Source organism: Perognathus longimembris, chromosome 6 (genome assembly GCF_023159225.1).
Source record: "Perognathus longimembris pacificus isolate PPM17 chromosome 6, ASM2315922v1, whole genome shotgun sequence".
NCBI lineage: Eukaryota > Metazoa > Chordata > Mammalia > Rodentia > Heteromyidae > Perognathus > Perognathus longimembris.
Genome location: NC_063166.1, coordinates 26,014,623 through 26,028,967, shown reverse-complemented (window position 1 = coordinate 26,028,967; position 14,345 = coordinate 26,014,623).

The following is a 14,345-nucleotide window of genomic DNA, read 5'->3' as shown; positions in this document are numbered from 1 at the left end:
TGCACACAAGTTCTCTAGAAACTCAAGTTCAAGTCAGCACTTAGGGACCTTTGTAGTGTGGAATCAGCTGCTATTGCTGATCCTTCCTTCCTTCCTTCCTTCCCTTCCTTCCTTCCTTCCTTCCTTCCTTCCTTCCTTCCTTCCTTCCTTCCTTCCTTCCTTCCTTCCTTCCTTCCTTCCTTCCTTCCTTCTGCCCTAGGGCTTGAACTCAGAGCCCAGGTGCTATCCCTGAGCTTCTTTTGCTCAAGGCTTTTGAATCACAGCATCACTTCCAGCCTTTGGGAGATAGTCTATTGGAGATAAGAGTTTCATGGACTTTCCTGACCTGGCTGGGTTTAAACTACAATACTCAGATCTCAGTCTCCTGAGTAGGCATGAGCCACTGGCACCTAGCTCTCTCTCTTCTTTAAATCAATTTTCTTACCATATCCCAAACAAAAATGGCAAACAGGAAATATAAAAATTGGGCTCAAAAGAATGTAATCACGTTTTCTTGAAAAAAAAAAAAGGTTATTCTTAGATCAAAGGTGAATGTTACAAATAATTTTATCTTTCCAGAATCTACAAGCCCTCTGGCAAAAGAGTTGACTGGCAGAATTTTTATTGCATTGACCAAATTCTCACACTAGTTTCACTTTTTCTCCAGTGTACATATTTTCCTGAGAAACTTTTTGGCTTGGTAGTGGTGGTATAGAGGCTTCATAACTCAAGGGCTCTTGATTTTTTTCCATTCATAACTACATAGAAATTTGAGTTAAAAGCCTTACAAACTCATATATTCAATTCAACAATAGCATATCTAGAAATATGTTCCAATGAAATAATAATGTAAGAGAAAAATAGCCATATGTATTCATTTCTGCATAACTTATAATAGAAAAAACTGGTTACCACCTAAACATCCAGTAATAAAGGATTATTTCTGAGACTGTGTCATGAGACTGGACAATATACAACCTTTAAAATAGCAATTCGTAAGAATTACAGAAAATGTAGAAAAAAAGAAAGAAGCAGGTTTCAAAAATACATATAAGCCAGGCACCAGTGGCTCATGCCTGTAAGTGTAGCTATTTCAAATGCTGAGGTATGTATGTGTATTATGGTTCTTAGCCAGCTTGAGCAGGAAAGTCTGTGAGATTCTCATCTCCAATTAATCACCAAAAATTTAGAAGTGGAGGTGTGATTTAAGTGGTAGAGCATTAGCCTTGAGCAAAAAAACTTCTATAAGATGGTCATACATTTTACAAAGATATGATAAGCACATACTTCCTTGATTTTCAGATGCCATATTTGTGGCAACATCATTGGCTTATTACAAATAACTCAGAGATGATTTAAACTCTTCAGGAATGGTTGTTAGACTGTGTGCAAATATTGAGTCATTTTATTTGAAGAACTTGATCATCCACAGATTTTGTTTTTTGGAGGGTGAAGGCTGGGATCAACTCTATGGATACTGAGGGGCAAGTATAACAGTGTTTTTAGATTTAAAAAAAATCTCCAATATTATGTGAATCTCTACATTCAATCTGATGTCAGAAACAGCAAATGGAAACATTTACATCTTAGAAATTGAGATGTGTCAGATGCACAAAAAACGTCTAATATTTGGAGTGACAGAATTAGAGGTATTCATTATTCCACTTTTCTTGGGTGGATTTAAATGTTTTCTATACATGTGTAATAGTATTTTTTATTAAGTTAAACTATAAGCCCATTTTTAGAATGGGTTTTTGGAATCCAAGAGCTTAATGATATAGTGTATGACATACATGCTTACCCTAAAAATAATGTCAGAAAGTTAAAAGCCACCTGAAGAGATCTCTGTGCATTCACCCTGGGTGAGAGACCTCCCATCACTAAGCTCCTTTCTTGCTTTATCCAACTTCTCTGCATCCAGCGTCCACATCAATATTTACCCACTCAATCATTCCTCGGGTTATTTATTTTCCTTGGTCCATTTTGCACACTGACTACGTTTTGCAGTCTGGTAGTTGACAGCATTTGTCATTGATATCAATCTTTATTAAGTTTACTGCTGAGAGCTCAGAAAATGGCAGTTCTGGACCCAGAAGTAGTGTAGGAGCTAGAACACCAGGGTGTAAGAAAAGCTGTGTTTCTTTTTTGTTTTGTTTTAGAGTTGTTACTTCAAACTTTAATTTATGAATGTTCCCATTGCTCTGTGATTTTTTAAAAATATTTTACACAGATAAACATCTACACCCCTGCTAACTAGCTGCTCTCACCCTCATCTGTTTTAATTTTAATGCCATAGCCTTAATATTGGTGTTATTTCTTATTTATTTATCTATTCATTTATTCTTAAAAATTTGTATTAGCATACATTTAGTTGTACAAGGGGAGTTTTATTTAGACATTTTTATACTTGCATACAGTGTATTTCCATCAAATGTACCCCCTTATCCCTCTCACTTTCTAAAATAATTTTAACAGATTTCATTGTTCTATTTCCACACATGCAAATAAAGTATTTCAACCATATTAGTCCATTCCTGTTGCCTTTCCACTGATATTCTCTCCTAACAGACATGCTTTATTTTCTTGTTGTTAGGGGTTTTTTTTAGCATACATTAATTGCACCAAGGTGTTTCACCACAGTATTTCAGATTTGCATATACTACATTTGATCAGAATACTGCTTTCTCTCTTGCTTTCTCTTTCCTTGTACCCCCAACCTCCCATTGAACAGCAGCTTTCATTGGAATTTCTTTAGCCATCTTCATACATAATTGCAATGTGTTGGGATATTATTAACCCATCATCATTCCTTTTCACTTCCCTTTTCACATCCCCTTGAACAGTCCTACATATAGAATCATGTTCTGTGCAGTGTGTGTGTGAGTGTGTGTGTGTGTGTGTGTGTCCATGAATATGTTTTTCTCTTAGGTCTAGCTTCTACTAATGCACAAAAACGTTATATTTGGCTTTTGGGGCTTGGTTTGTATCTATTTCACATGATAGTCTCTAGTTATATTCATTTTCTTACAAATGACATGATTTCATTTTTTTCTTTATGGTTACATATTCTCTAGCATATTACCACACTTTATCTGTTCCTTGATTGTTGAGCCCTTTGCTTGATTCTAGAATTTGGCTATCATGAACAGTGATGCAATAAGCATGGTACACAGGTATCTTTCTTGTATATAGATTTATACTGCCAAGTAAATGGTATGGTATGGTCATAGGTCTATTTTTTTTAAGAAACCTTCACACTGATTTGCTGGATTCATTTGCATTCCCATAGCAGTATATGAGAGTTCTTTTGTCCTCACATCTTCTCCAGCTATAGTAGTGTTTGTTTTCTTGATGATTGCCATTCTGACTGGGGTGAGATGCAATTATAGTGTAGCTTTGATCTCCATTTCTTTTATGGCTAAGGAAGTTGAATATTTTTTCATATATCTATTTGTGCTTCTTCTTCTTCTGAGAACTGTCTTGCCTTAATGTCTCTTTTCTACCAACAGTAGAGCTGTTCCAGTTTAACCTTGTTAGTTTTTTTCCTGGAATATTCTTTATTTTTAAATCACTTAATTTGCTTACATTTAAGTTATATCATTATGAGGCAGTATTCATTTCTTATAGCCCAACAATTTTTAATTGCCCTATTAAGTCTATTATATACAATATTGATAAATGTAGGTAATCTCTGTCATGTAACTATTTGTTTTCATTTGTCCCATCTGTTATTTATGCCTCCTTACTCTGCTTTTTATTGTTCCATTATGTTTTGGGGGTATAGTTTGTTATCCTGCTTTATATTGGTTAGCTTTTTTCTTGTTTCTTTTTCTTTTGTGTGTGTGTGTGTGTGTGTGTGTGTGTGTGTGTGTGTGTGTGCTGGTCTTGAGGTTTTAACTACTCAAGGTCTGGGTACTGTCCCTTAACGTTCTTTGCTCAAGGCTGGTGCTCTTTGAGCCATGGCACTACTTCCGGTTTTTTACTGATTAATTGGAAATTAATCTCACAGACTTTCCTACCCAGACTGGCTTTGAACCAAGATCCTCAGATCTCAGCTTCCTGAGTAGCTAGGATTACAGGCGTGAGCCACCGGCTCACTAGGCATGAGCCAATAGTACCCAGGTGGTTAGCTTTTTAGTTATTCCTTTATATATTATTTTCATGACTGAGAAGTTTAATATGCAAACTTGATTTATTAGAGTCAGTCTTATTATTTTTACCACTTCCTGGATTTAGCATACTTACTTTAGTAACTTTTGTCCAGCTTTTCATTCCATTGCTTCTATATGTAAATTATACATATATGTTTTATGTAAGGCAAGGCTGGTATATTAATTTACCCAGACACATAATGATCCTTTTTTTTAAAGTTCAACCATTTAGTTTATTTTCCTGAGTTGAGGGATCCATATTAAGCAATTTGGCTTTATTTAATTTTTTTTCTTATTTATTGTCAAAGTGAGGTACAGAGAAGTTACAGTTTCATACGTTAGGCATTGGATACATTTCTTGTACTGTTTGTTATCTCCTCCCTCATTCCCTCCTCCCCTCCCCCTTTCCCTCTCCCCCCATGAGTTGTTCAGTTGGTTTACACCAAACAGTTTTGCAAGTATTGCTTTTGTAGTCGTTTGTCTTTTTATCCTCTGTCTCTCGATTTTGGTATTCCCTTTCACTTTCCTAGTTCTAATACCAGTATATACAGTTTCCAATGTACTCAGATAAGATACCATGATAGTGCAGGTACAACCACAGGAAGGGGATATAAGAGGATCATCAACAATAGAAGCTATGGTTTCACATCGCATGTTGAAAGTAATTACAACAGTGATATATCACTCGTTTCCATAACATGGAGTTCATTTCACTTATCATTATCTTATGCATTCATAGGGGCACAGTTATTAGGTTCTTATGATCCTCTGCTGTGACTAGCCTAAACCTGTGCTAATTATTCCCTATGAGGGAGAGCATAGGGTCCATGTTTCTTTGGGTCTGGCTCACTTCACTTAGTATAATTTTTTCCAAGTCCTTCCATTTCCTTATGAATGGGGCAATGTCATTCTTTTTGATAGAGGCATAAAATTCCGTTGTGTATATGTACCACATTTTCCTGATCCATTTGTCCACTGAGGGGCATCTGGGTTGGTTCCATATTTTACCTATGACAAATTGTACTGCGATGAACATTGTTGTGCTGATGGCTTTAGTGTGTTCTTGTTTGTGGTCTTTTGGGTAGATGCCCAAAAGTGGGGCTGCTGGGTCATAGGGGAGCTCTATGTTTAGCCTTCTAAAGAATCTCCATACCGCTTTCCAGAGTGGCTGAACCAGTTTGCATTCCCACCAACCATGACGTAGGGTTCCCTTTTGGCCACATCCCCTCCAACATTTATTATAGACACATAATGATCCTTTCTCGAGCTTCACAGCCCTATCTGCTCTTGGTACTTCTTTTTTTTTTTTTTTTGGCCAGTCCTGGGCCTTGGACTCAGGGCCTGAGCACTGTCCCTGGCTTCTTCCCGCTCAAGGCTAGCACTCTGCCACTTGAGCCACAGCGCCACTTCTGGCCGTTTTCTGTATATGTGGTGCTGGGGAATCGAACCTAGGGCCTCGTGTATCCGAGGCAGGCACTCTTGCCACTAGGCTATATCCCCAGCCTACTTCTTTCTAGAATTATTTTCCTTCTATCTGAAGAGCTCTCTTCAGTATTATTATTATTTTTTGTCTGTCATGGGGCTTGAACTCAGGTCCTAGGTGCTGTGCCTGAGCTCTTCAGCTCAAGGCTAGTGCTTTAGCAGTTGAGTCACAGCATCACTTATAGTTTTCTGGTGGTTAATTGGAGATAAGAGTCTCACGGACTTTCCTGCCCAGGCTGGCTTTGAACTGCAATCCTCAGATCTCAGCCTCCTGAGTAGCTAGGATTACAGGTGTGAGCCTCCGGCTCCCAGCTTCTCTTCAGTATTTTGTTTGCATGTATTCTGCCAACCACAGATTACCTGAATTTTTAATCTCACAACTATTTTTCATGCCTTCATTTTGATGGTTATTGTCTTGAGGTATAAAATTCCAAGTGGGCAACTGTCTAATTCCTCTTTGGTTTATATCAGTACTTTAAAGATGTTACTTTTCTGGCTTCTACTTCTTCTGTCATTGTTATTGATCTCATAAATGTAATGTGCTTTTCTTTTCCTTTGGCTGCTTTTATTTTTTTCCTTTACATTGATTTCTACAGATTTATTATGCTATTCAAGTCCAGCTTTTTGTTTTTGTGTTTGTTTTGTATTTATCTTATTCTTAGAAATAGAAAAATTATCAGACAGAATACTGTTAAATAATTTTTGATGATACACATATTAGCTCTACAGCTCACTGATACCTTTATCATTTTTCACATTATTTGTTTTTATGCTCAATTTTAGATATTTTCTATTGCCATGTTATAAAATTCACTAATCTTTCCTTCTGCCATGCCCAATCGGCTATTAGTTCTATCTCATATATAATTTTATTACAAACTTTTATCACAAAATATTGTTTCAGTCTCTTAAAATATCTTCCATATCTATTTTACCATGTTGAACATAGAATATTTAAAATCTTTTTGTCTATTAATTGTGTGTGTGTGTTGGTTCTGGGTATTGAATTCAGGATGTTAAACTCTCACCTGGAATGTTTTCTTGCGGTGAATGCTTTACTACCTGTCTTGTGCCTCCAGCCCAGCTTTTAATTGGCTATTTTGGAGATGGAGTGTCACAGACTTTTCTGCCTGTGTTGACTTTGAATCACAGTCCTGTAGGTCTCAGCCTCCTAAGTAGTTAGAATTATAAATGTGAGTCACCAGTGCCTGGCTTTGTCCGCTAATTCAAACATCTAGCCAATTCTGGATTGGAGTTTTTGTGTTTTTTATTGTTTCTGTCCCAGGGCTTGAACTTGGGGCCTGGGTGCTGTCCCTTAACTTCTTTTTTCTCAAGGCCAGTGCTCTAACATTTGAGCCACAGCTCCTCTTCTGACCTTTTGGAAGTTCATTGGAACTAAGTGTCCTACAGACTTTGCTGCCCAGATTGGCTTCAAACTGAGATTCTCAGATCTCAGTAGCTAAGATTACAGGCCAGAGCCACCAGCATCCAGTTTGGATTGATTTTATTTGAATTATTCTCTTCATTGTAGGTCATACTTTATTAATCTTGGAAGGTCTGGTCATATTTCTTTGTGATTTTACTTTTTTGGGCTCTGGATATGCTTATATTTATATAAGTGTATTTGAGAAGCCATTATTTGGAAATAATTTGATATCTTAGACACCGTTTTTTTAATGATTTGTTAGGCAAGTCTTTAACTGAACTCTGCCTAACGCTACTCATTTTCCACTACTGAAGAGCAACATCGCCATGTTGACAAAGGCTCGTAAATTACAAGATTTTTTAGCCTGGTTGGAGGAAACAGTGCTTAGTCTCAGCTTTGTGTGATTATCAGCTACTTTATGATGTTACTCTGCCCCATTTAGCAAATTGCTCTCTACCCTTCTGTGTACTCACAGGGAGTCTTAACAGGGTTTTGCCTCTGTGTACCTTTCCCAAGAACTCTGGCCAGTGTGACCTTCCCTGACTTTCCCATACCATCAGCTTCTATGCCTGGGTTTCTTCTCCCTGTACCACAGCCTGGAAGTTTTCTCCAGGCAGAAAACTGCAAAGCCTATAAAACTCCCCTTTATTTCTTATCTCTCAGAAAACATTGTCCTTTGTAGCCTGAGGAGCAGTCTTGAAGATTGTCATTGAACATATTTTGTCTGTGTTACTGCTGTTTCAGAAAGGAGGTAAATCTAGGCTCTTTTATTCTATCTTAAGCAGAAGTGCTGAAGCTTAAATTTTATTTGGCTGTGGAACTCCTTCCTGGAACATATTTTGGGGAATTCTGGGTTAGAGTATTAAATCTAGGAATAACAAAAATCTGACAGGCACTAGACATTTCATATTTTTTGAACTAAGAAATCAAATTTATGGATTAAAATTCACCTCCCTTTGAGAGGTAAACTCTTTATAAATCATCATTAACATCCATTAGCACTGATTGGTTTATATAAAGACTGTTTTTGTTTAACTCCTGGGCTTGCAGAGACCAAAAAAAATGGACAAAGTAAAATTACAGAGTCAGAAAATTAGATCATAAGGAGAAGATAAAGAAAAAGGCCAATCCAGCGCCCCCCCCCCCCCCCGCCCGATGTCTTGTCATTTTTCTTAGTGAGCACTTTCTTTTGAGAGGTGAGGTGAATCTCACAGAGGTTAAATGATTTACCTAAGGTCATAAAGCTTGGAATAGAAGTGTTGACATTAGTGCCTGGTTCTAAATGAGATAACATATTTAGATGAATACTTGTAATGCAGCTGATCATTACAATGCCGTTGCTTGGTTAGGGGTTTTGAATGAGGCAATGGGATGTTGGAATTTTCTTGACATGATTTGTAGTTAATGGCATTTTAACATAACTGATCTGACACACTGGTTCAAGCATGCCAGGTAAGAAGGGATAGGAATAAAAAGGAAATACACAATCCACTAGAGAAAAATAATTTTTAGAGCTAGGACTGAAATAAGAGACATAGATGGTCAATGCAAACAGTAAGAAATACCTTCAAATCCCTGTAGGTACCATGATTTCATCTCAATCCACATATTATCTACATTGTTGGACATTCCATAGACACACATGGAAAGACAGAGAAATTGTAGATGCATACAGGAAGAGGATAGGGGAAGGAGAGAGAGAGAGACAGACAGATTCAATCCCACTGTGCAGGGCAGCTGGCCATAGAAGAGACATTGTCATCCCTGTTCCTGTACTGGGAGGCAGCTATTCCTTAGCAGGGTACAGGCTGGTGGTTTTCTGAGGACTGGATTGTTGGGCACAGCTCCAGTACTGAGTTCAGTGTGAGTGACTGACTTATTACATGCCCAGCGTAGAGACAGGTGCCCCAGAAGTGGTAGATGACCAGTGTTTGATGGAGCCTCAAAACACAGCAGAAGCATTTTAACTTGGATGGCAACAGTTTTCAACTAATAATCATGTCACTGCTCTGTTTTGCTGGTGCTACCTCACTTCTCTCAATTGGTGCTAATAACCATCAAGTTAATCAAATGGATGCTTGTTTTTATGAGACAGGCATTGTTCTCAGCACCGAGGGATAGTGCCATTTAATCTTCTCTGATAACTTCATGTCATGGTCAAGAGAGAAACTAATGTTCCTGATTTACTAATGAGGAGACTAAGGCACAGTGCTATCAGATGACTCACCAAGATCAGGCAGTCACAGAGAAATGGAACACACACTCTTCCCCATTCTACCACAACCCAGAAGACAAATAGTGACCGCCACTGGGTCTCCTTCCAAGGAGATGGTGGGAGCTCAGAGACACAAGCATTTGACTTTCATAAAGAACCAGGATTGAGGATAGAACTACCAAGATGGCAGAGTATTTGCTTAGAGTGAGTGAAGCCCTGAATTCAATTCCCAGTAACACACACACACACCCCACAACAATAGAAACCTGCTTTATTACCTCCTCTCAAATACCAGAGTGCAATTTGCACCTGCTATGGCAGCCCTGCTAAGTGAAGATGGGCTTTATTTGTACATGTGGAGTGAGTTTGACCATCGCTATCATGACAATAAGCATTTTCAAGAGGCAGTGAACCAGGCAGACCACAGCCTAAGCTAAATGCAATGGGTAATTACAAAAATAAATGGAAAACCTGGACTCTTAACTTCTAGCAGCCTAATCTCAACGGAGATACCAGAAAAACACATGTCAGAGGGCTTAGCAACATGCCCCCAAACAAATCACTGCTGTGCCAAACAGGCACTCCAATCTGAATGATTGCTGTCATTGTCGTAATTTGTTGAATATCTTCCCTGCGCAAGCATGCCGGCGCTCTCTATAGCCATAACGTTTAACCTTCATTTTCAGTGGAGGACACCAAGATCAGAGAGGCTAAGTGTCTTGCCTATACAGCTAGCAAATGACAGAGCCAGGTCTCAAGGCCGAGCTGGTCCTACACCCTTCTAAAGACTCACGCCAGAGCAGTGAATTCTTCACTGGCAAGTGGAGTTGGTAATATAAAATCTGCTACAGGGGTAAATTTGGGATCAGCTTCAGTTGATAGATTGGCAAAGTAGAGGGACCCGTCTGCTAATTAAAACAATAGGATAGGGTTTCAGGGCAGTCGAGTTGGGAGATAAAAGAGCATAAAATTTAAAATAATAACAGTAAAGAAAAAACAGGTGGGGAAAGGCGAAGGCATGTTGACCCCTATTTAAACTTCTCTGGTATATTCCCCACAAAATCATTTAGGGAATACACAGACAATAACAGGAGGCCAAGGCTCTTAATCAGAGATTTTACAAACCACTAAATCAAAAGAGACTGTGAAATTCCCACCCGGGGAAGCAAGCAGTGAGATTAAGTGGATTAGTCTACTGTACAGGAATCCGGGGAATGCAGGCAACGCGTGCTTTCGTTGTGGATTACTCAGCAGCAACATTATGGTTTTACATCTTCCAGAAACATATGGGCATGTGCCCTCCTGTAAACCAGAAAGAGCAGCTCCTGGTGGGCTCCTTCTCCTGCCTGGTGCCCTGCTGTCTCTTTTTAAGAGGTGGTAGGGAGTGACATTGTATGGAGAGTTATAGAAATGAAAAAGCAATCTGGTGAATCATACCCATAATTTCTACACTCTGAGATCAGCTCAGACCCTTACCCCAACAAAACAAACAAAACAAAAGAGGGAATTAGGAGCACGGATCTTCCAAGCAAAGGGAGAAGAAAGTTACTGACAAGCTTTGGAAACAATTGCTACATGATGTGGGCTGGGGTTCTTTCTACGCTCTTTTCCTCTTGGTGTTAACACATCAGTGGCAGAATGTGGAATTAAACTCACAAACACAGATTGTTAGTCTCCAGATATTGGCATGCAAACTGCAAAAGCATGGAGCATCACGTGTGTGTATACACATACATATGTATGTATATGCAACAAAATTACAGCCTACCAGAGTTAACTGTTTAAATCACTGCCCCATAATAAATAATTAACATCACCCTAGGAGAGATAAAGCCAGTGATATGGTGTCTCTCCCTTAGCTCTAAATGGATCGCCAGATAACCTACTTTGAACAGCAATGTGTTCACAGTATGTGGGAATTAACTGCTCAATATAATAAGTAGTATTGAATTACCACCACCAAACACATAGTAATAACAGTAACCCAGTGATGAAAAAGAAAAAAGAGAACTCTATTTTTTATTGCAATCTTAAAATGTTATAGGTTAAAATAACCTTAAAGGGGTTTAAAAAAAAAAAGAAAACAGCAATTAAATCTTTCCATTTCTGTTTTCCAAGACTGCAGCTAAGAAAAGGAGGGCCTAAGAGCCATACAGTGCTAGCCGGACTAATAACGCTCTGTGAAAAATCTCATTAATTCAGTCTGGCTCTTCAGATCAGCCGCTAAATCCTTGTATTGTCACTCATCCTCTGGCCTTTTCAGGATTTCCATAGCCTAACTAGCAGCATCTCCATGGAAACCAAGCAGTCCTGCTTTGCACATCCCGGAACTTTTTGTTCCTGACAAAGCTTGACAAATCACATGCAGCGTAGAGAGTTTAACACAGCGAACTAAATCCTGACCCGCACTTAGAAATGATAAACCCAAGCATACCAGCTTTATTATAAATGATTTCCTTACAAGATACTTAACCAAGCCGGTGAAATGCTGAACCAGACAAGTTTTGAGAACAAGGTGCTGGAGAGAAAAGAAAAGAAAAAAAAATTAAGGCAAATAAATAAACAGATAGATAAATAAGAACCCCTGGTGCGTTCAGCTGCGGGTTTTGCAAGCTCATTTTCTGTCTAATTGACTTAAATCGAAAGCAACCAGAGGTGTAAAAGAGCAAGATGCTGTTTCTGAAAAGGCTTTCCTCTTCCATGCTCCACCACAAACTGAACTTCTGAATCCATTCCCTCATTTTCCAGCTCCTGTGTGGTAGGGGATCGAGAAGCCACAGGTCTCCATCCTGACAACTCCCTTCTGGCTGCTCAGTGTGGTGGTGAACTTAAGACATTAGACATTATTGGCTCTCAAAAGTGAGCCTGGTTTTGCTGGGGGTCAGGGGTGGGAAGGGTGCACTGAACAGCTCATAAGAGCAAGGAAAGGCATCTTTTCCCCTCTCTGCCTTGCCTTCTTTCTTAAAGGAGTCAGGGTCAGGCTCTAGGCGCTCCCCACAGGGGGCCATTCTTTCTAGAAGAAGGGCAGAAAGGAAGGAAGGTCCACACCTGGAAGTTGACAAGGACCCCTGCAAAGAACAGGTGCAAAATACTTGCCTTCCTATTTGTCCTTTTGACAGCCTTAGTGACTTAGGCAAGCACTCCTCACTCAACCTGATCTGGGCTGGAGAGGCCTCTCAAGGTCCCTTCAGGAATGAGATTTCATGGGAGTAGATGGATACCAGCAGAGCGAAGAGCCCTGAGTTACCAGGAAAGCTGAGAGCACCACAGTTGTTAGCTAGACCTCTCGTCATCCCTGACATACATGGGCCAGCAAGAGTGAGCCAAAGTAAATGTCAATTTTCCTTAAATGTTACATTCTCCCGATGCCTAAGGCAGGCTTTGAGCACCTGTTCAGGTGGCCAAGTGCGCCAGTGTGATAAGTTTAGTCCTGGGCACAGTCTTCTTTCTTGGTCTTACCTGACTGGGACCTAAGGACCTCATGGTATTCAAACACAGCAATGAAACTCCTCCCACCCTTTGTGTGGGTACTTCTCCCAGGCTCCAATAAAGGTGCTTGCCTCTCCCTCTTCTGTCCCTCCCAGCCTGCTTGTGGAGCTGCTCGCTTGGTGTTCTGGCATGATAGGCCTCTGCAGTCCTTGTGCACATAATAACTCTTTCCATTTCTTCTGCCTCTCCAAGTATAATTTCCACAGCTGTGTTGAAGTGATCCTTGAAGACGCACAAAAGTGGCTTTGTCCATCATTTATGACATAAGTATGTGATGGGCAGAATAAGGAGGTCTGAGAATCAGCCTGATTCTTTCTCCTTGGCCGGGGCCTTGACTCCACTTAGAATCACACAAGAAGTTTCCAAAAGTCTGAAACAAGGTCTTCCTTTGGTTTGCCAGGTTGAACCCAGCTAGATTAAAAAAAAAAAAACACAAAACATTGCCTTGTAGTATTTGGCTTGAGAAACAAGACAGGGGCTCACTGAATCTTCATGTTGGCAACAATGTCTGAGCTTCCATTTCCCAAGAACTCACCAGCACAATTCCACCAGGTGTTTGTAGTAGTGCCCAATACTGGAAACTTTGTATGTAGTCTATAAAATTTATTGCTAAACGGAACTGGTACCCATAAGACTCCTCAGTTCCCTCTGATTCTTCAAAGCAAGAGTAAATGGAGATGAGTTTGGTTTTCATTTTCAGTAAATGCTGCTCTGTTCTTTGCCTTAAAAAATTGTGACCCATAAAGTAATGATTATGATGCTGCTGCTCATAATAATAATAACAATAACAATATCAGCTAACTACTATCAAGTTCTTACTCTGTAATACCAAGCGTTCTGCTGAGTGTTTATTATACACATATATTAACTCGTTTAATCTTTATAACTATTATCTGGAGAAGATATATTGTTATGCCTCTATTATTACCTTCATTTTATCAATGAAATTCCGAGAGCATAGATTGCTTAACAAACTTGCTCAAGTTCCCATGGCTTGGCTCTGAATCAATATAACCCTAGAGCTTACATATCTAACTACTATCCTTTCTGGTCTTTATACTATCAAGACAATTGCCTCCAAGCAGAATAGTCCATTAATTATCATTGTTAGCTATTACCAATGTTTGCTCTGGTCCCAGAACTACTCTAACTTTACACATACACTGCTCCTCCCATCCTCTCAGAGCAATAATTTATTATTAGCATCAATTACAGATGAGGAAACTGAAGCCCAGTGAGGTAAGCAACTCAGAGTCATATAACTAAACTTAACACAGCCAGATCCAAATCCAAGCAGCATGGTTCTAGAAGCTATAGTCTCATTTCTCTGATTGGTCTAGGCAAGACTGAAAATGACAAACATTCCATGGGAACCATTATTTCAAGCAGACATTTTCTTCCTGGAGGGTTCACTCAGCCTCCCAGAGAAGCCTGACTTAGTGGTCTTTTTTCCTTATAAGATTCCTTTTCAAACTACTCTTTTAAAAGAGCCCAAGGAAGGACCATTTCCCTGGGCCTAGGAGACCATGCCTGAGCAGGCACAGCCTCTTTTCTCACTCAGGAAACCCAGGCTCACGCACAGTTGAGTTGAGTCCTGCTCTGG